Raw genomic sequence first — 11,149 nt, 5'->3', positions numbered from 1 at the left:
ATTCAGTCAGAGTTATGATAGTCTTTTCTTTAAGAAATAATCCTTTGATAATTTGCAGTTATTACAAATACCAAAAACAGTTGATATCTTATAAATCACCTCATCCCTTTTGTTCAATACCTTTAGTGAGTTACTAATTCAATCAAATAACCATCTGATATCAAATTATACGCAGTAATATTTTGTTTGTTTGTTTGTTTTATACAAATCACATAGAAACTAGAGGAGAACATCGAAACCGGCAGTATAATAGTGAAAATATAATGAAATAATTATCACTTTTCCCCTTTTGTTTTCTATTATCATCTTCATTAGCCATTCGAACTATTATCTGATCTGGAATTCAGTCAGTATTGGTATTGCCATTCGTTTTTTTAATGCTCATTTGACTATTCTCAATTTGTCACTATGCAATTCTATCAACGTTTATTCCATAATTGTATCCATTCGGGTTAAAGATCATTATTGGAGGTATCTTCGGCTCCATTTTCCAATATTTCATACTTATACAATTCGAAATTATGTATGATTGTATCAATCAAGTTCAGAAAGAAATCATTTTCATTTACGTTTCAAACGATAAGCATTCTCACATCTTATTTGAACGTTTTAGCTAGTCTCCATTATAGTCTATAATATCTCAACCAAGTCACATACAACCAGAGCTTTTCAGGACATTTCTCCATAACTCGTTTAGTTCGATTTGCAAATATAATGTTTAATTTGTAAAAAGTGATTAGATTGGTTAAATGGTAAGTGCCTTGAAAGTTCTTATTTAAAAACAAGTGATATGATAAGACAAAATTCATTTATTAATAATTTATAATAATAAACAACTCAATGCAAAACTGTAAAGATATTCACAAAAAAAAACATATGTATTTCTTTCGGTACGAAGAAAAAAAATTCTTAAAGTCAAACTCGATAATGAAAACATCAATTTCTGGTGAGAAAAATAGACAAGCTACAATTGCTTCATATCACCTATGGAGTGTAGAACTTGTTAATAAAAAAGATATTCAAATACTTGCCAACGTCTTAAAAGCATTTAGCTTGTTTAAATCATATTCATCAACATAAAACATTGTGGTGTGTCCGTGAGCATTTTCAAATACACAAGTACGTATAGGTATATTAAGTTCAAAACTCTGACATCAATAAGATGATGATTATGATGGCAAAATCAGATGAAAGAATACGACATGCAATATCAAATTACTTAGTTAAAGGTGTAGAAAATGTGAATAATTGTACATACCTACTATAAGAATCCAAATTTAATAAAAATATACATTTTCAATCAAAATTTACTTCATTACTTAAACTGTATTCACCTAATCTTCACGTATAAAACTTGAACATAAGTAAGTTTTACAACTAGATACAAATTCCGTTCCTATCATTAAAATGAATTCCGAAGTTCTTTTGTTTGGAACTTTGGTTTACTTTGGCCTTGGACGAATAAAAAAGATGAACCCAGCTGACATGTTTGAATATAATTGAAGCCAACTTACAGTAAACCTCAATGTTGTCAGATTTTATAATTTATTTGTTTATTATCTGGATGCATGTTACGTTCCAAAAATATTTATTTATACATCGTAATATTATTAAAAACCAATGAGAATCTGGCTCTAGTTCTCACTAAATTTGGTTAATTGACAATATTCCCCACAATTGATCTAAACAAATATGAAGAAAATAATTTTGGCGAGAATGTTTATGAAAAAATATAAGCTAGGCAACATTGCTATGTAACTGTATTCGTTTATGCTTTTGATTTATCTAACATAGAATGTTTGAATGAAATAATATCAAATACTAGTTTTATTTGAATACAAATTTACTATAGACATATAGGTTTTTAATGAGGATATGCTTATTTATTATAATTATTAGTCAATTTAAGTCAAAAACAAGATAAATGTATTATATGAAGAAGAGCCATGATGAGGAAAATGATGCTGAAAACAAAAAACATGAAACAGAAAAGTCAAAAGTGTAAAATGAAGAAAGAAAAAGAAATAAGGAAATGAGAAAGACAAAATTATGCCCCATCGCGTCATTTCACAACAAAAACAATCATAATTCATTAACAAGCTCAAAAAATCTTAACAGCACTTTAATTCATTTTATTGTACAGAATGTTAAAAAGAAAACTTCAGGTGATAGGATACTCGAATGGATATCGGCTCTGGAATAAAATTGAAATACATGATATAAAAATAATAACTAGGATATTAAAAGATAATGAAGAAACCAGAAGTCAAAACAAGATGAAAGTAATGTGAAGTAGAGCCAAGATGAGGAAAATGATGTTGAAAACAAAGAACAAGAAACAATAAAGTGAGAAGTGTGAAATAATATTGAGGACAACAAGGAACAGGAAATAAGGAAATCAAAAAACAATAATAATTCCTCAAGAAGCTTGAACAATCTTGACAGCACTTTATCTCTTGATAGCCACCGTACTTCACAATGAAGCAGGAATGCTTTGTGATCACTTCCCATTTCATCACACAGAATAGCAAAAAGTCGGGATTGCTTAGGCACTTAATGATTTAATTAAAGTTACATAGTTCATAGCACGAGCACCATCAGTCGTCTATCCAATCCTTTTTGTCCGCTTTATTTCTTTATCTGTAATTAAATCTTCGAGATATTTAAAAATCAATAACGATAGGCGATATTATGGAGTGTAGAGAAGGAGGAACATCTCTGGGTTAAAAAATGTGAGCTGATTTTTGATGGGAAAATAGGTGGCGCTGATTATAGAGGGTATTCGCTTGAATTTTACGCGCTGATTTGAAAATAACTGTATAGTAATGCTTTAAATAATGCACAGTGATAATGAAATTACTAGTATTAAAATAATGAAACGATTAACAAAACAGAATCTCGTTAAATTAACTTTATTATTTAGCTATTTATTTGGTTTAGATAATACATATATTCTAATATGAAAAAAAAAGTAGAATCATGTAACAATAATGAAATAGTATAAAAAAAACATTTTGGTTGATTAAAATAAAATATTGAATTTTATCCGTAACTAATATAATAATTATAGCGATATAATTAGATCAATAAAAATAATAGAATAATAAAAAAATATATTTCGGTTCATAAAAATAAAATATTGAACTTCATTAGCCACTAATAGTTATAGTCATATAAAAATATCAATAAGAATAATAAAATAATTGAAAATAAAACATTTTGGTTCATAGAAATAAAATATTGAACTCTATCCGCAACAAATATAATAATTATAGTTTTGTTAAAATATCATTGGTAATTAGCTTATGCAAGCAGGTACAGAAATATATCAAGTTCTTAATAAAAAATAAAAATCTAGTAAGATATTAAGGATTGCTCAGCTTTTCACATTAATATAATCAAACGTCAGTCACAACTTTGATAATTTCTTATACATTTTACTTTTATTTTTTTTCCCTATATACTCCTTGTTCAATGTTTTGGCCAATAAATGTCCTCTCATGGTTAAATAATAAATAATAATCTCTCTTGTTAACAATAGAGAATGTTCGTGGCAACCAATTTTGGGCAATTGAATTTGAGTAATTCGATCAAAAATCATTTGTATAGTATTCCCTTCAATTCCCTTTTTCCCAACAACATCCGAAACTGTATTTTCTAACCGGCGAGTTAATTCAAACAATCCCTGACTGGGATTTGCTAGGCCGCCATACAAGGACAGTTCGTTGATTAATTCATTTTGTTGATTCTCTTCTACCGATCCAGCCGAAGATAAAGAATCAAAACAATTTTTGCAGAATTCGTATTTTTTTTTCATTTTACGGGACACATAGCCAGCCAAATATGCTAATACTTGTTCACTAGTATAAGTTACATTATAGTCATGATCTATGAGCTTGTCTTCATTCTCTCGAACAGTCTTAGGTAAATTAATTTGGTTCAAATCTTTGGAGTTATCATTATCACTTGCTTCTTTTTGACCCTGTTCATTTCCATACATAAGAACCTGGTCACCTGGCAAAGCACAATTTTCCAAAGCTTCATAGAGTTTAAGAATCCACTGTTCATGAGAAAACAGACAGAATAATCTGAAAACTTGCAAAAACAATTTCGCGTCTGGGTGCTCGTTAGATCCACAGCTGTACCTCATTATTGAAAAAAGTTGCTGAAATTGATAGATACAAATATAATAAATGCTTACAATATTTCTAAGTAATCACAAAATCTTTATTACCTCTAGATAATCCTGTGATAGACGAGATGTCATAAAGTACTCAAAGCCACATTCATTATGCATCATATCAGTTATTTCAAGTGTTGAAGCTAATGTTACTTTAAAACCCACTAATGTACTTTCAGAAAAAGGCATAGAATCTCCTAAAATTTCCATACCAGACTCCCATTCTACCAAAAAATCTGTTATAGCCTGCTAATTAATAATATATATTAGTTTATATTCACGAAATGTATGAGTTTCTTCAAGTATATATATTTTCTATTTAGTAAACTTCAATAATAAATATGTTATAACGTATGTAACTACCAAATAAAAACCAGAAAAAAAAATACTACTGAAACCAAAGAATAATGAAACCCAACCATTGTTAATTATCAAACTATATTCATTAAGTTTACTTATTTTTGTTATTTCTCTTACGACAAGTGCAGGGAAGTTTTTTTTTTTGATTTATAATACACACACTCAAATTCAGTAAATGATAATGAATAAAAAAAATTTATAATAAACCTCATATGATAAGGAAACTCTCATTTTTTGGTATCCAACGGGATCTAAATGGGTTGGAGTTAATTTATGAGCAATTTTTAGATTCGCACCCTGATAATTTTCGGCGAAATAAGGCGTCTATAAACCATGTAATAATAAATTAATACATTTTAAAATTCGTTGCTGTTGAGTAAGCATGGTTTCTATAAATAAATCTACTAATACTATTTATGTTACCACAAAAGCTTCCTTCTCCATCAAGCTATTACGGAAGCATTTAATGAGATGCGCAAAATCAGAAATCATCCATAACTTTTTTTTCATCACATGGATGAGGAGAACTGAGCTTCTTCTCGTCAATTCCAAAAATCTTCCACACAGCACGATTCCCTTGTGCTCCATCACTTGTAACTGCATCCACATGGAATCCAGCATTACTCAAAAGAATAATACATTCTAAAATTAATTTTTGCAGAATTTGACTGGTCACCGCATTTTTACTGATAAAACAAGCTAGAGCTTGAGATTTTCCTCCTTTGAATGGCACAAATTGAAAAACTAGCGCATGATCTCCTACTGTATTTTTTAAATTATCAGGTGTGTGATCACCAAGGTTCACCAATCCTATAAAATCTTTAGTATTTGTATTGAATGAAACGCCCGAAGCTAATTGCATCTCATCAATAACTAATTCTCCTCTTCGATCAGATAATGGCATATTCTCACCCCTTTTTTTCATACACTCAAATAAAGCAGATTGAAATCCATATACTGAACTATTTAACCTCCTTATGTATTTATCAAGCGTTGATTTTGTTGGCAACGGTAGTATCTTTCTTTTCCTCAACATTTCATACAAGCTACTGCTTTTGAATCGTATTAATAAACATTCGTATATCCATTCAAGCTTATATCGACGACCTTTAGAATTACTTTTTTTAGCCATCTCAAAAAAAGTAGTAACCACAAGTCGCTCAGATTCATCTAATGATTGAATTCTTCTTTGGAAAGATTTATCACTTATCTGAGTGTATTTATCCTTTATAGTTTTTACAACAGAACGTAATTTTTTGGTCAGAAAAAAATGGTAACCGCGATAAATAAATGAAAGTTAATTTTGAATTGTCAAAAATCTTGTCATTTTTTTTTAAATTGTAACTTAAATTGGCTGTTTGTTGTTATACTTATTAATTGGCAATATTTATTATGCTACTTACAGAAGCTTGACAAGTTCCCAAATGCATGCACCAATGAAAAGAAATTTATGAAAAACAAATTTAATCTCATCAATCAATAACCGATTGATGGGATACATAAATTCATCTTCATTGAAAATTTAAAATATACTTAAAAATTATTAGAGTATCCTGTGATTTAAAATTTGCAGGCTCAAATAAAGCATATACTTTGCGTTGTAAGCAAACATTTATATTTGTGGAAATTCCGATTGCATATTTAATTATGCAATTTAATTCATATGAACAATTGATACACCTACATATATGTGCTATATATAGCTTTAGCGTAGAGAAATAATATTATGTACAATTTTAAAAAAACTTTTTTTGCTTGAAGTTTTAAAGATAAAGTTTTTGGAATAAATTCGCATTGTTCTGAAATTAATAAGACATTCGATGATAGTTCACCTTTTTCTGTAAGCGATTACATTTGTTTTTAAGTCGTTTCAGTGTTATTTGAGATTTGTATTTTTGCAGCAGTACGCTGTGTAGCTGCTTTAGTGAAGAGTCGATCACGAAGAGTGCGGCATGCAAAACATCTCGGATTCCGTGGTAGCCGTTTATAATTGTTCAGAATGAGACCGGGACAATTTCCAGAGACGCTACAAAACTATTGCATTAATATTATTTGTTTTTACTATTTACAATGAAACATTAGAGTGTTGATCTTTATTGGTTGAGCAGCTAAAAATTTCAAGTCTATACTTTACCTCGTTTCTTCAATTCCTGTTCCTTCACAAACGGGTGTTCGCTTCACTTCTTCAAGAAGCTTAGAAAGATCTGCAGAAGTAGTAACTTTCAAGTTTAAGCTGAGTTGTCTTTTCTTCTTGAATAAAACCTAAGAAAATACCATTATAAAACAATTACTATTACTTCAAATACAAATTGATGATTAAAAATAATTACGACCGTAAAGCTGGAGTTATAAAGAACATATAGTTACCATTACTGAAAAATCATCTTGTATAAAAACGCGAAGTTTTTCGGTTTCCCTAAAGGGATCAGTATAAACAAGTACTAATTGGTTATCATAAAGTATATAATACCAATACTCAGGCATCACACTCAAAAAAGAGTCCAACAATTCCTTAATATTCCTAGGAGTCTGGAAAAAAATTAAGGATCTGTAGAAAATTTTGGTATATACTTCAATCATGAACCTACTCATACATCAAGCTTTAACTAACATTGTTTGAATCGATTTCATTTAAAAAAACTTGTTCTGCATCAAATCTTGTCTCTACATTGTTCACAGCAATTTGCATCTTGTCTACTGGTTGATCAGGTATACTATTTAATGATGTTTTATGTGAAATAAATTGTGGATATTTATCGTCAGAACTTGCAGTTTTTCGGATTTTTATCAGCGAAGGCGAGATCTTTTCGATTGATGTTGACGCTGGTTTTTTTCTAATGTTAATACGATTGTCCAACTGTTGAAAAGGCTTTCGCACATTGATGGTTGGCTTCTACGAAATATTTATTAAAATTAATTAAAATTAAATTACTGCTTAGTTTTTACTTTAAACCTTATACCTTTGAAAATTTATCGTCATTTATTATTTTAACCGTTTGATAGTGCAGGTTTTCTTGATTTTCTGGAAGCTACATTTAAAGTTAGTACAAAGTTTGTAATATCTTTGAAAGTCAATGAAATTTTCTATAAAACTTTACTTCAATATCATATTGTCTTGGCTGTAGGTTAACTGGTACAGCATTTGGCAATAGGGTCCATCGTTTCAATTCATATTCTTTGATTATTCCACCTGAATAATCAATCTTCCGCGATTTCACAATATCTTCTTCTTTAAAATGATAATCGCATATACAATGATGTTTCGTTAAAGTCATGTTCAAAATAGAAGACCATTGTGCTAGCAGCGTAGCGTCCTATGAAATAAATTTAATGATTTTGAATTAACGTCACTGTGTTACTTATTATTTTTCAAATTTAATGAGAAATCAATGTTAATCAACAAATATTTTGGGAACATGGATAAATAATTATTGATTTTCCTCTAATGAATTTTGCTTTCTAACAGATTCAAACATGACTTACCTTTGGTATTCCAAACAGACTTGCTTGTTTTATATTTTGAGATGAACAAATTCCACGATCTTTTAAAGAACCACTTATACATCCAGAAATACAACAAGTTTCACCATGATTTTTTGTATTCTTTTTTTAATATTTTTAAACGTTGTTTAATTCTTTTCACCACCTACATAATATTCTGTTTTCGTTAGTTTTTAGAATCTGAAGCTAGTTTCAGATAGTGTCTAACTTCAGATCTCAATCCCATAGTACAATCAGCGCCACGTATTATCCCTACAGAATTTAGACCATATTTTAAACGTACCGTCCATAAGAGATGTTCCTCCTTCTCTACACTCCATACTGTTAATGTAAAACGGTCGATTAAACTCAGATTCTGGTCCACATTTCTTAGAAGCACATTTTAAGCATTCTCCAAAGCAACCATGGCATCTTAAATTCAAGCAGTCACAAAAATCTATTTCTAATTTATTTTCATAAGATGTCGTTATTTTTCTGCAATTTGTACACTAGTGTCTCTGGATGTCGATAGACTTGCGGAACCATATCGAAATGGTATTTTTCATTTATTTCAATCGGTGTCTTATACTGATTCGATGTCGGTAAAATTGCGGAATCAAGTCGCTATGATCTTTCTCTATTTATATCAGTTTGTGGAAAATTTTGACTGGATGCTGTAGGTCTGACGGATTTAAATCGGATTAATCTTTTTCTTGAAAGCATCTTGTGAAATTTTTCAGTTTGTGGTTTAGTTGTAAGTGGATATAGACATGGAAGGCTAACGTTTTCATGCAGTGCTCTGACTCTACTGGATATTAGCGGGATTGCGGAAGTATACCGAGACGTCTTAACAGGACATCTTTTTTTCCTTGGAGGTTTATAGTTATTTTCCTCTTGCGGTATTAAATTGGATTGATGTTCCTCGTTAAAGGTTATCGTTATATTTCCCAATCTGCACATTAGTCTTTTCTCAATGAACGTTGCACTGGTAGCTTCGAATCGAAATGGTCTTTCTTCATTTATTTCAGTTGCTGTCTCATTTTTACTCGATTTTTGTAAACTAGTGATCTGACAGTAAACCTGTCAAAACAATGTTGTCAAATTTTACAATTAATGTTTATTATCTGGACGCATGTTACGTTTCACAAATATTTATTTATAAATCGTAATATAATTAAAATCAATTGATCTAAACAAAAATAATTTCAAGACCAAGAAAATAATTTTGGTGAGAATGTTTATGAAAAAATATAAGCTAGGCAACATCGTAACGTATCTTATTCGTTTGTGATCAAATGGCTGCCATTGTTTGAGTGTTTAGATATTTTTCAAGTGACATATTAGTCTTATTTTTTTTATTCCATAGGGGAATATCAGTGGAGTAACGCAAACTTATTTGTTGATAAATCGATTAAATTTTTACAATATAAAATTGTAGATTTTGTACGAATGTAGAGCAAAGACAAAAGTAGCTAGATGCATTGAAAATACAGGAAAAAGATTTACCAGAAGAAGTTTATATTTGTGGATCTCATTTCAAAGCAGACAATTTTCAATGGAAGAAAATCCTGGAAAATATTTTTAAAAAAGAATGTGTAATTGATAAAAGAATTAGCTTATTTACAGAGAATATTGTTTTAGGGCAAAAAGTTATGTTAAATTGTGCGATGAAATGAATGAAAGTGCTGTCAAGATTGTTTGGGCTTGTTAATGAATTGTGATTGTTTTTGTTGTAAAATGACGAGATGGGGCATAATTTTATCTTTTGATTTCCTTATTTATTGTTCTTTCTTTCTTCATTTTACATTTTTGACTTTTCTATTTTTTGTTTTTTGTTTTCAGCATCATTTTCCTCATCATTGCTCTTCTTCACATTACTTTCATCTTGTTTTTGACTACTGCTTTCCTCATAATCTTTCAACATCCGAGTAATGATTTCAACTTTATATTATTCACCGAATTCCACATCTCCATGTATTTCAATTTTATTCCAGAGTCGATATACAATTTTTGAGTATCCTATTCTGTGGAGTTTTGTAGGTAACTAATTTAACCATATGACTGGAATAGGGAAATATAAAAAGATTTTCTAAAAATTTAAAACTAAGACTAATATGTCACTTGAACAATATCTAAACACTCAAAAATATTTCACTCCAACAAATCTAATCAAAATGCTTTCTCAGTATTTAGTGAACAAAGGCAACAATTTTATCGAAAACGAATACAGATACATAGCGATGTTGCCTAGCTTATATATTTTCATAAACTTTTTCATCAAAATTATTTTCTTTGTCTTGAAAATATTTTTATTTAGGAAAATAACGATAAACCTCCAAAGAAAAAATCATGTCTAGTTAAGATGTATCGGTATAATTCCGCAATACCGTCAATCTCCAGTGTCAGTCAGAGCATTGAATGAAAACGTTAGCCCTCCAAAAAAGAAGAAAGTAAGATTTGATCTCGAAAATATATCTATATTCACTTACAACAAAACCACAAACTAAAAAATCTTACAAGATGCTTTCAAGAAAAAGATTAATCCGATTTAAATCCGTCAGACCTACAGCATCCAATCAAAATTTTTCACAAACTGATATAAATAGAGAAAGATCATAGCGACTTGATTCCGCAATTTTACCGACATCGAATTGGTATAAGACACTGATTGAAATAAATGAAAAAAACCATTTCGATATGGTTCCGCAAGTCTATCGCCATCCAGAGACACTAGGGTACAAATTATGCAGCTTTTTTGTTAAAAGATCTGCTACCATTTTTTCAGTAGGCATGTATTTAATTTCAACCAAATTTTTTTCAATTACTTCCCTTACAAAATGGTACTTAGTGTCTATATGTTTAGTTCTGTTATGGTAAACAGAGTTTTTTAACAATTTTTGTGCACTTTGGCTGTCATTGAAAAGAATTACGGGCTTAGTCTCACAAAACTCATTTAAAAAAAACACTAACAAATATGGCTTCTTTACATGCTTCAGTAATGGTGATATACTCGGACTCAGTACTAGAAAGTGCAACACAAGATTGTTTCTTGGATTCCCAAGAGATTGGAGCATTACTCATTTTTAGAACGAATCCTGAATATGATTTCCTGTCATTTATATCATTTGA

This window comes from Diorhabda carinulata, chromosome Y, assembly GCF_026250575.1.
Source record: "Diorhabda carinulata isolate Delta chromosome Y, icDioCari1.1, whole genome shotgun sequence".
Classification (NCBI taxonomy): domain Eukaryota; kingdom Metazoa; phylum Arthropoda; class Insecta; order Coleoptera; family Chrysomelidae; genus Diorhabda; species Diorhabda carinulata.
The sequence above is the reverse complement of the archived record's forward strand: the minus strand, read 5'-3'. Positions refer to the sequence as shown.